The 12336-nt window shown below is 40.4% G+C and overlaps 1 protein-coding gene across 2 annotated transcripts in view; it reads right to left on the reverse strand.

The window, feature by feature from the left end:
* Sugct (succinyl-CoA:glutarate-CoA transferase) overlaps positions 1–12336 on the reverse strand; it is a 604197-nt gene that overhangs the window by 68231 nt on the left and 523630 nt on the right. The gene's annotated exons all lie outside the window — the stretch shown is intronic.

Below are 12336 nucleotides of genomic sequence, written 5' to 3' on the forward strand. Positions count from 1 at the left end.
TACTGGGGTAGTCCAACCCTTGTGTTTTCCAGCCCCAGGCAGACACAGTTTTCTCCAAACCCACAGTAATGTTAGGCCTTCCAGAAAAGAGTGCCCCCTAGTGTATCTCCTTGTGCATTACAGTGCTTCTAACAATTGAGTCATTCTTTTCTTCAAAATCAATAGGAAGTAATTCTGAAGTATAATATCACTCAGACATGGATTCAATGATAACAAAAAAAAATTTGTTAAAATTCCCATTATGTAAGTATAAACAGAAATTATTGTTTTCAGTCTAGCCCAATAGGATGTGTTACCTGATGGGAAAGTACTCTACTTCCATAAGTTACCTCTTAGCTTAAGTGAAAGAGAGAAATGGGAAAGTCTTAGAGATGCATATCAGGCCAGGCTGAAGACTATGAATTGCATTTTGTCAGTGTTAGGTGGGCCTGAATCTCAGCCGTCACTCTGGAAAGTATAAGAAGTCATCTGGAGAAGAGGCAGAAAATCATATATAATCTCTTCTTGATCTTGATCATGATCGGACTGGGGTTTGAACTCAGGTCCTTAAACTGGCTAGGTAGACACTCTTACCACTGAGCCCTGATTTTTGCTGGTTATTTTTAAGATAGGGTCATGCTTCTTGAGCAAAATTGTCTTTGTCAGGATTCCTATGGTGGCTAGGATAATAAGCGTGTGTCGCTGCATTCAGTTTTTCATTAAGAAAGGGTATTGAGAACTTTCCTGGCCAGGCTGATCTTGAACCTCCTCCTTCCAGTCTCAGCTGCTTAGGCAATCAACTGGCACCCACACTGAGGGTGATATTTTTAACTTCAAAAACTTAATTTCTTCACCAAGTATTCTTTGTAGATGGGATTCTATTACACCGTTATAGAGTTTCTAATAGTGTCAGAGCCTTCTCTATGCTTCACTGTTAATTGTAAAGTGTCTTTTCATTAAGGTTTCAAAGTATTCCCTCAGGAGAAAAAAAGTCAATATTTTCCTTGGTGTTTATTACATGGGCATTGTTCCATGGATGGCAAATTGACTCCATCCTGTATACCAACTCCAAACAATTGTTAGGGCTCTTTGCCAAGAAGGGCTCTCTAAAATCAAGTGGCATCCAGGCTTGGTGGGAAAGAGCCTGGGTATGATTAGCAATGTCTGTCACAATCAAGGCAAAGAGCCTGAGACTGATTAGCAATGTCTGACATGGGCAGGTCATAGAGAAGTCAAAAAACCAGGTACTGTCCAGCTCTGGTGTATACCTTATATAAGGATGCGTTTGATTTACATTGCCACATGCTTGAGATGAACACAAAATGAATTCCAATATCCCTTTTCAAGTACAGGTGTTGACATGTAGAACTAAAATTGTGGATAAAATTACACTGAAAATTACCTAATAATGCTTATGATTCTAAAAAGAGTATTTGTTAATTGATCACTTCCAAAAGAATAGGAAGCAGGGAGTTTATCATGATGTGAAAGGACCATATGCCAATCAAAAAGAAAAACGATTAAGATAGATAAAACCAATGATCAAATCAACCTGGGTTTGACTCAAAGAGGAATTTTAGCCCTCAGGTACCACTGGCTTATACCTTTAACCCTAGCTACTCAGGAGACTGAGATTGGAAGATCCAGGTTTGAAGCCAGCCCAGGCAGGAAAGTCGGTGAGAATGGCATCAATTAACTACCAATCAATTAAACCATTAGTAGTCCTGTGGCTCAAAGTGGTAGAGAACTAGACTTGAGTGAAAAAGCTCAGAGACAGTGCCCAGGCCCCGAGTTCAAGCCCCACAACTGCCAAAAATAAAACCCTCAAAAGTTATTTCAAGTTTCAAGAAAGCTGGAATCTCCTTCTGGACAAGTGTGCTTCTTGTCTTCTCTTTCCTCATTTTGACAGTTGGGAAAATGAGGCAGCGGAAAAAGACATCACTGATTCAAAGTTTCCATCATGAACAAACAGCAGCTTTGGGACTGTCAAGTAGAAGAGTTACTGGATGGTTTCATTACCCTAATCTGTCCATTATACATCACATACAGGTATTCAAATATTACACTGTACTTCTTTCAAGACATATAATGATTATACATCAATTGAAAATAAAATAACACAAATGGAACAGTTGATCTGGAGCTGACTTGATTCAATCCTCTAGCACTTGGACCCCTGGAGACCTTCCCAGTGGAAGAACAGAGACCTAACTTCAAGGTTGCTCAGCTGGAGTTAGGGAAGGACACAAGGGATGGCAGGCAACATGGGAACACGCTCAGATGGGAAGCCATGGGAAGACACTATGTCTCCACTGAACAAAACAGAAACCATGGGCACAGGAAGTGAAATGCAAATAATTCCAACAGCTGGACCATTCTGGAGGTGTCTGTGTTCAACCCATGTGTGGAGCGCCTCCTTCTGACTTTGTGTGCTGACCTGATTTTACATTGCTGCTTCTTTAAATGAACTTGGGAGGCTGCACCTGTACTGACTTATTTATACGTCCGTGGAAGGAGATGAAGTGCAGAAATAATCCTCTCACTTTACACTTCAGCCAGAGACAGTTTACTATCCTGGACTGGACTTTTAAAAGGAGTAAAGCAGGGCCACTTAAAGGCAGACCCGGTTCTCTGTCATGAAGAGGCGAAGCCAGAGCCTGGGCCAGTGCAAGGATTTTCCAATGAGACACACATCAGCTGGAACCCTGGCTCTGCCTCTTTTCAGCTGTGGGACCTCAATTCTTCAAACAAGTAATTCTAAACCTTGATTTCACTACCTGTGAAATCCAGAGGAAAAAATGCCTACCTGGCAGATGGAAAGATAGCTTTAAAGTCTATGTCAGGCACTGACAAAGTGTCTGACAAAGTGCAAGTTAATTACTCATTGCAGATAGACCTCTTAGCATTTGAACTGGAAATGTCCATATATGCATTTCCAATCGAAAAACTGGGGATCCACATCCTGACAAGGAGCTCCTTGTGCAAGTCAATGCTGAGTTGAGAAATAAAATACATTGACTCGTAAATCATGAGATATGATTGGGTCAAGAGACGCCACTCATTCTGAGCACAACTCACTCTCATTCAAATATGCTGGCCTCAATACTCTTTCTTTTAGCACATCTACCTTACTAGTTAAATAGATTTCATTTTCAAAATCTTCAGAGATATTCAGGCAACTCTTAGGGTTCTCAAATAGAGTTGTTACTTTGGTTCTTGTTTAGTAAATCTTCTATGAAGAAACAATCCCAAATAATACTACAGTTGAAAAGTTTGGTCAGTGGTCTCCCAAGGAAATCATGAGCCCTGGGGTAGTGGCACATCCTATAATCCCAGCTACTCCAGGGACTGAAGCTTAAGAATCACTGGTTCAAGGCAGGGGCAACTTGGCAAGTGTGAGGTTAGTTCAATGTCAGTACCACACACACACACACACACACACACACACACACACACACACACACACACACACATGCATGCATGCATGTGAATATGTCGTATGCAACAATAAGTATTCTGTCCCATTTAGAATTTGTTGTCATATTATTACTGTTATTGTTGTTGTTGTTGTTAAAAAAAGATGTGGATCATTTCATTTAACTTCCCCCCAATGCCTTTTTATTATCAGCCAAATGTTGTTCATGGGATAACACTAGTGGCCATAGAAACTCAAGATCCATTATTTCTTGGTATTCCGAACAAATTCCCGGAGATTTTTGGCTACAATGTCTTTTTTTATTTTTTATTTTTATTTTTGTCAGTCGTAGGGCCTGAACTCTGGGCCTGGGTGCTGTCCCGCAGCTCTTCAGCTCAAGACTAGTGCTCTACCACTTGAGCCACAGTCCCACTTCTGACTTTTTCTGCTTATGTGGTGCTGAAGAATCGAACCTAGGGCCTCATGCATGCAAGGCAAGCTCTCTATCACTGAGCCACCTTCCCAATTCCCAGTTGCAGTCATTTTTTTATTAATTAAAATATGAGACTTGCTGGGTGTCAGTGTCTCCCAGCCACCTGTAATTCTTGTCAGGAAGCTCAGATCGGTGGATCAAAGCCAGCCTGGCAGCAAAGTCCATTAAACAAAAACTTTTATTTCTAATTAATCACAAAAAGAACTGGAAGGTATGGTTTAAGTGGTAGATCACTGGCCTTAGTACAAAAGTTCAGGACAGCACTCAGTCCCTGGGTTCAAGCCCCAGGACTACCTCAAAAATACATACATACATACAAAATCAAACTTGTGGCATAAGACAATATGTTATCAAAACTCATAAGTCTTTTGAGGGCTTTATAAAATGTGTATACAAATATCAGTGCCAGAAATAATGCTTTTAGCAAAGGTAATTGCATTTTAATAAGATATAGCCCTGGTCCACTGGAGCCACTGGGGAATTTGGAAATCAAAATGCAACAAAACTTTTACACAGTCATCAAAGTCCCCAATCTTTACCATGCACAATGAGAACATGGCAAATTCGTTCTTGGGATCCAGGGATGTCGGAACTTTTCGGAGCTAATTTAGAACATCTATGTCTGAAAGTAACAGATACAGGGTGCCTACTAACTTCTTTTTTACATAAATGAGATAAAATAGTTTAGTTTTATTGTCTCTTGCTACTTGGAAAAGTAAGAGACTATAAATCATTGTAATTATCTAGTGAAAGCCCTCGGGTTATTGATGATCTCCTATGGGACTCTTAGAAAGATTGTGATTTATCCCTTTATTAAAAAAAAGAAAAGGGGCTGGGAAGGTGGCTCAGTGGTAGAGTGCTTGCCTCGCATGCATGAGGCCCTGGGTTTGATTCCTCAGCACCACATAAACAGAACAAGCCAGAAGTGGCACTGTGGCTCTAGTGGTAGAGGGCTACCCTTGAACTGAACAGAGTTCAGCCCCCACAACTGACAAAAGAAAGGAAGGAAGGAAGGAAGGAAGGAAGGAAGGAAGGAAGGAAGGAAGGAAGGAAAGAGCCAGGTGCCAGTGGCTCATACCAGTATCCCTAGCTTAAGAGCAGGATTGAGGTTTCAAGCCAGCCTGGGCAAAAAGTTAATGAGATTCCATCTCAGCCTAATGCTGAGTGTGGTGGTATGCAGAGGTCATCTCAGCTATGGCATGAAGCTTTGAAAGGAAGACCACAGTTCTGCATGGTTAAGGAGGAAGAAATACCTACCTAAAAATTAACCACAGCAGCAACAGAGCTGGAGGTATAGTTTAAATGGTAAAGGACCTGTCTAGTAAACACAAAGTCAAGAGTGCAAACACCATTACTTCAAAAAAAGAAAGAAGGAAAGAAAGAAAAAAGAAAAGGAAGGAAGGAAAGAAGGAAAGGAAGGAAGGAAGGAAGGAAGGAAGAAAGGAAGGAAGGGAGGAAGGAAGGAAGGAAGGGAGGAAGGGAGGAAGGAAGGAAGGAAGGAAGAAGAGAGAGAGGACGAGAGGAAGGAAGAGAGGAATTGACTTTCCAAACTCTGAAATAATCACATGATTACCCAGCCTTGATGAGCCTTAAATTAGGGAAAGAAAAGAGTACAAGAGAAGAAAGCTTTGGTTCCCAGATGAATTAGGCAATACTGTAGAAAGCTAAAATCCAGTGTCATATATTTGCTCTCCCTAAAAGTTGTTCAACACATTTCTGTGCAAAACAGATTTATAGCATCCATTTTCGCTGATTTCCTGTTTCATTCAGCAAGCAAGTATTTGGAAGGCTACACCAGCTCTGTGGAGTATTAAGTTGACCTAGGAAGTGAGCGCCCCTCGGGGAGCAGTTTCATGGGTTAATACTAGTCCTGCGCCCTGATGTGACTCTTTATGACTCCACAGCTTTAGAAATGAATTACTTGACCTCACCTTCCTCCATGGGGGTGCACACCTTAATTTTCTACGCTAATTTTCATGGAATGACAGAAAACACTGTACTTATCCAGAGGTCAACCATTCTACACACTCAACTGCAGGAAACACAGACAAAAAACACACAGGAAAAAAAAAAGTACATCTCCACAGGCAAGGTGATGTCATAAAAACCCAAGGATTTCCTCTGTCTGAGAGCTACTTATCACTCATAGCAAGTGCAATTTGCTTTCATTAACCATTTGAATTGCTATGCCAACAGGTTGGAAGCAACACATCCTATGTGAAACAGAGGGACTGAACAAGATAATTCAATGAAAAACGTGATATTTTAAGATGCTACTTTAAAACTTATGCAAAAAGATAAATCGGCTCACTTGCCTCTCATAAAAATAATAAAAATTAGGAACATTCTTAATGGTGATACAGCCAGAAAAACTTTGATTTTGACAAATCCATGTCAATTAAGAAGCTAGGGAATATTATAGTAAGTCATTTTATCTAGTGTTCCATTGAGTAAAGAAAAACATTTATAAAGGATCAGCCCATCCAAGAATAAGTTCTGTCACAATGGATGTAGGATGATCCCACAGTAATATAAAGACATACTCATAAACCCAAACATGAAACGCTATCAAAAATAAAAACAAAACAGGAACATGACACTCTCCATAGACGTTTGACACAGTGCAGTTTCTGGTTCACAAATCATTTCAGAACAAAGAACAACCCAATGTACTTGAGAATTGGGAAATTCTTCTCAGAACAAGAATAAGTGTCAAATGAGTTTTACATGAGGTGGTGACAGACATGGTGAGCTGTCTACCCATTTCCCTTCTCTTCTTCTACAGAAACAGAGCATCTGCTGCCGCATCTCCAAGATTAAAGCATACTTGTGAGCCTCCTTCCAAGTGTCTAGTTATTTGTTAATATGTATGAGTAAGGGTATAATTCAACAATTTTCAAGAGCATTTCCAAAAGGGGTGTTTGTTCCTGTTTTCATCTTTGAGTTTTCCTCTAGTCCTCTAGCCAAACTCTAGCTGCCATGTTGTACTATTAAGAAATGAGAAGCGAAGGGCCAGAGGGTCATGCTTGTAATTCTAGCAACTCCAAGAGGTTGGGATCTAAGAATCCTGGTTCAAAGCCAGCCCAGGTAAGGGAATATGACAACCTTATATCCAATTCACCAGGAAAAAGCTGGAAATGGAAGTGTGATTCAGATGGTATAGTGTCAGCCTTGAGCACAAAAGCCAAGCAAGACCATGAGGCCCTGAGTTCAATCCCTAGAACAGAAATCATTGTGAAGATAGTCAAGCAAGAGAAAGATAGCATCACCACTCCTGCTAAGGTTCTGCAATGGAATTGAATTCCTCTGATGGGAAGTCCCCTCCATGACTGTGTAAGACCCGTTCACCTCTGACGACTTAAAAAAAGGAACATGAGCTAAGAGTTACACTGAGGGGCCGTTTATCTGAATGTCCCATGAACACAAAAGGGCCACAAAAGTGTACATTTTTTTTTCTGTCTACATTCTGTCCCTCCCTTTGGGGAAAATATGCCTTGGTGGTAAGCTGGGAGAAGGCGTGTAATACAGACTAGTTGGAATTTGAGCTATCAGTCAGTCATTTCTATGCTTATAATTTGGAAGCTTTTGATTTAAATTATATATACATTATATATATGTGTATATATATGTATATATATATGTGTATATAACTTCCTTGCACAACTCACGAATGCAGAGGGACACTTTGGGAGGAATGTCCTATTTTCTTTTCCTCTTATAAGCAGGCCTTGCTGGCGTGGTGTCCCTCTGCTGCCAGAGGCACTCACTGCCAGGCAGTGGAGGCTGCTTTGCTCAGGTCCACTTGGTGGGGACTGGGTAAGCTGACACTTTCACAAATGCATGCAGCTAGAATGGAAGGTCTTTAAAGTTAGCTCCCTCTTTTTCCTGAGATGTTTCCACAATGCCACCAGTGACGAAGGCTTGGGAAAGGAGGAATCCCTTCTGTTTGTATGAAACCAGAGCTGAAATCCATAAAGACTCAAAGGCATGGGGGAAAAAAATCACAAAGAGAAAATCCCAAATCTAATCTGGATGGTATGTCTGAAATGGGCCCATGCTTCTCCACAGTCCGGTTCTGAGAGCTGGGGGCAGTGGAGCTGAAGACCCTGCCTTCCAATCTTGTGTCTCTTTAATTCTAACACAACCCAGGCCAGCCAGGAGTCCATAGATGTCTGGTTTAGTGTGGACAGCATGGGTAGAACTCAGCCCTCTGCTCATACACAAGCGAGCCATGTCACTCTCCAGGGTGACTTCTAGACCACAGCTTTTGGCCTATGGTTTATAGAAATGGTCATCAGAAAGGCCTTCAGGAGGCAGCAGAGCACCACAGTCAGAGGGTAGAAATCTTTTTTTTTTTTTTTTTTTTGGTAACTCAAACTTGGATGCAGACTCTAGCTCTCCCCTTCACTCCTAGTCATCTGACTTTGATTTCTCAGAGGCTCAGTGTGCTCATCTGTAAAATGGAAACAATAATGCCTCTCAATATGGGTTGATATGATGATTAGGTATTGGATTTGTAAAGCTCTCAGGCACAGTCAGAGTTAAGTGTTAACTTCTTTGATTACCTGGTATAAGGTAAGGCCCTGACTGTGCTTTACATTACTCCTCACTGTAACACAACGCATCTATTTCCTGATTCGATTTGTCCACGATATGGCTATCAACAGGCAGGGGGAGAGAAGGTATTTTGTATATTATATCACCCACTCCTCAATATCTTATGGAAAATTAAACATGCTTCCCTATTCAACAAATTCTACAGTGAATAAACACACAAAAAATGTTTGCATGACTTAAAAAATAATTCTGGGTTAACACTAAGATAGCACAAGGAAGATAATGGAACCAATTCTCCCATTAGACAGTGAAATCACCCTCCCCGTTAAACACCTTTTCCCTAATAAACTTGTAAGTTTCCTTTCTGGTGGTAAAGGCCCATTTTTTCTCATTTGCCCCATTAAGCAATTAATTGGATATTTATAGGCAGCTCACGAATATCCAACTTCATTGCAATTCAGTCGTATATCTTAATTTCTCTACATCGTGCCACTTAAACGCTACCCCTTCATCACCCCGTCTTCCGCGTCACATTTTGAAAGTTGCCTTCCACCTTCCACTTAATCAGCTCCATTTCTGAAATGGGAGTAGAAATAATTGTGCAGAATTCTCCTAGTGTCGTTTTACTAAAGCTCAATGAAGAGAACGCCTTTACTTTCTTCTTGAGTGATTTCTTTAGATCCCAGGGCAGGTTTTCTTTTCTTTTCTTTTCTTTTTTTTTTTTATGGCAAGAGCATCACCATGTGAGCTATTCCTGATCTGCACTTCAGCTTTGCCCTCAGTCTATTTCTGTCATTAATGCTTTTCATAGTAAACCAGTCTCTCTCACTGAAGGGGGCTGAGCTGGAAGGAAAGCATTAGTGACCACCCCATATTCCCCATGCCTCAGGCATAGGGGCTCCCCGAGGCTGACCCTCTCCCCTGCCAAGAATTCACTAATGTTTAGCCCTTTTGAAAGTAAGAACCTCCTTTGAATCTTCCTTTAGGTCCTTGGTCCCTTGAGCTTCAAAAGCAAGGGAAGATTCTGGCCCTTGAAGGACAGTCTGTTTTATTAGGCTTTTTCTCTCTCATTGTTAGCATAAACTAGCCAATTGCTCCAGTAAATGACCATTACCACTTGTCTTATGTGGCTCCAAGAGGCCCATGTTGCCAGTGGGGTGAGGCACAGTCTCTGATTCTCGGGGTCTTCCTGTGAGCGCCAAGTGGGAGAGCTCTGCTGTCAAAACCTAGCATCTCCTAGAGACTAACACACATGCTAGAATACCAAAGGTTCTGAGGCAGGCCGAGACAAAGGGCAGTTACTGGCCTTTGTTCAGTGCAGTTTTCCTGAAGTTAGTGAATATCTCAGTCATTTCTGTGGGAGAAAACTTTTGATGTTTCAAGACACTGTGGGCTACTTAAGAGGCTGAGATCTGAAGATCACAGTTCCAAGCCACTCCTCTTAATTAGAGATCAAAGAGCTGGAAGTAGAGCTGTGGTGCATGCTAGCCTTGTGCAAAAAAAGCTCAGGGACAGCACCTAGACCCTGAGTTTAAGCCCCAGGACCTGCACAAAAATAAAGGAAAAGTATAAGAAGAGAAAAGAAAAGAGAGGGCTAGGAGGGTCAGGGAAAACAGCTTTTGGCAAGCTGGACTATATCATCCTCTAAAAGCTCTAAAACACAATGTTAATAGTCTCATGTATGACCTAGGAATTAACAATTCTCACCAGCATGATCAGTCAGAGAATAAACTTTTGGGAAAAGAAGATTTCCATACTGCTATGTCTCCACTGACTATGCACAAACTATTTATCCAAGATTTAGAAACAGATAAAGGGGTCAGTTCACTTGCACGCGTACGTGCACGCACACACACTTTCTCTCTCTCTCACACACACACATACACACATGCACACACATACAAACAGAGAGAAAAACAGAGAGACAGAGAGACAGGAAGGCAACACAGATGGAGACACAGAAAGACAGAGAGAGAGCACTGTGACAGCCGCAGGATCTCTCTGCCCTGATTCCATTTCATTTGATCATGTGATCATATGATCATAATCACACGTCTCATTAGGCTGAGCTGCTTATCAGCAGCACTTAACCATTGTAAATACTACATACATATTCATTAAATAAACAAATGATTTCTACTTTGGAGGCCATGTATTTCTTGGAAAAACAGGCCTGCTTATTTTCATGTTTATTGGTTGACAATGAATAATGGAGCTAGTTGTTTTTTTTTTTTAATTACTTAAGACTTCTGGCTACAGTAGGTGCTATGAAAAGTTTATTGATTATCTATCACATGCTTCCTCTTATTCCTCTATGTGCTAAGCAGTGGTCATCTATCTGTTGCTATTTAATTATTACAAGTTGCAATGAGGTAAGTACTGGATCTTCAATAAAGATGAAGACAAAATAAGAAAGATGCCATGAAGACAGATTAGGTGATTAGGTGAAATGTCTATTATTTTCACCTGTAGAGATTGCAAAGCCAGTTTCAATTTCAGTTCTCTTTCTAACTGAGCCCATACTCACTCCATTCCACCCAGTCTTGTATGAACACCATTTATGTATGAGATAACATGTGCATATAAAGGTGGACATTAGCAAATTAAATTTTTCACTAATCATTTGTAAAACAAATGTGCCCAACATAATATGCATTGCTTTAGTTGTTTTAAGGATACAGTTCCTTCCTGTGTCATTGACCACTCTAGGTACAGTATATAAAATGGAAGCATCCAATTATTTATCACTATTTTATTTTAAAACTCCATACTGTCAAACATATGCTTAGGATGAGGGCCTGAAGGAAACCATCTTTACTTTCCCTTTACCAAGAAAGCATTGGGAGCAATTGCTGAAGAGAAATCTAACTTGAAAATAAAAGCAACTCCAAGCAAACAAGTAGAAACTAGCTTAGACAGCCTTCAGGCCACAGGCAAATCACTAAAAAGACAAAGAGCTAGGGTAAAACTGGCTAGTAGCTTTAACATGCTGGGTTTTTTGATGATTGAAATCTGCATAGAGATCCCAAACATTTCTCTTGTTTTCCCCTTCCAAACCGCATTTCTGTTAATGTGTGAAAACGCTACAACTTGTGCGAAATGTAATCCACATGCTTTGGTGCATTTACACTTACATGCTCTTGAGAATAGGAGAATGGCCTAACAATACATCTTCTGATTTTTTCAAAAAATAGCAACACAATTAAAGATTTTGTGAAACACAAACTTAATTGTAAAAGAAGGTAGACTCAATCTCAACTAATGTTCTTGAAATTTAAACATTATTTCAATACTTGTCTAAGATAAAATGTTTTCATTGACGTTGAAAACACTTAAAATACATTCAGCTGCTTTAAGTTATAGACCAAATAAAAAACTCAGTAATGGGTTCAACTTTTCTTTTCTGGCTAGAAAGAGGTTAGACTTCAGAGACGCAGGAACGTGGGGTCAAATCTCTACTCAAGGGTTTGACAGTTATAGTGACCTTCAACAAGTCTCAATTTCCTCCTCATCTCTAAAATGGAGCTAATCACTTAAGGCTTACTGAATTATCCAGGAGATAAAACAAACTGTATACGCAAAATGCTCAAATAGAGAGAAATACTCAACAGATGGCTGCTCACATTCTGCTCTTTCATATTTGAATATTCCACACAATGATGCCATTAAAACTGATTTACACAATGTAGGTTTTAGCTACAAAAGTGTAGGTTTTAGCCGGTGTTGGTGGCTCAAGCTTGCAATCCTAGCTATTTAGGAGGTTGAGATCTGAAGATTCTCAGTTTTAAGCTTGGACAAAAAAAAAAATCTGAGACTCTTATCTCCAGTTAACCATCTAAAAGTCCAAAGTGGAGCTGTAGCTAAAGTGGTAGATGGGTAGTCTTGAGCAAAA

Source organism: Dipodomys spectabilis, unplaced genomic scaffold, assembly GCF_019054845.1.
Source record: "Dipodomys spectabilis isolate Male_0828 unplaced genomic scaffold, ASM1905484v1 ptg000178l, whole genome shotgun sequence".
NCBI lineage: Eukaryota > Metazoa > Chordata > Mammalia > Rodentia > Heteromyidae > Dipodomys > Dipodomys spectabilis.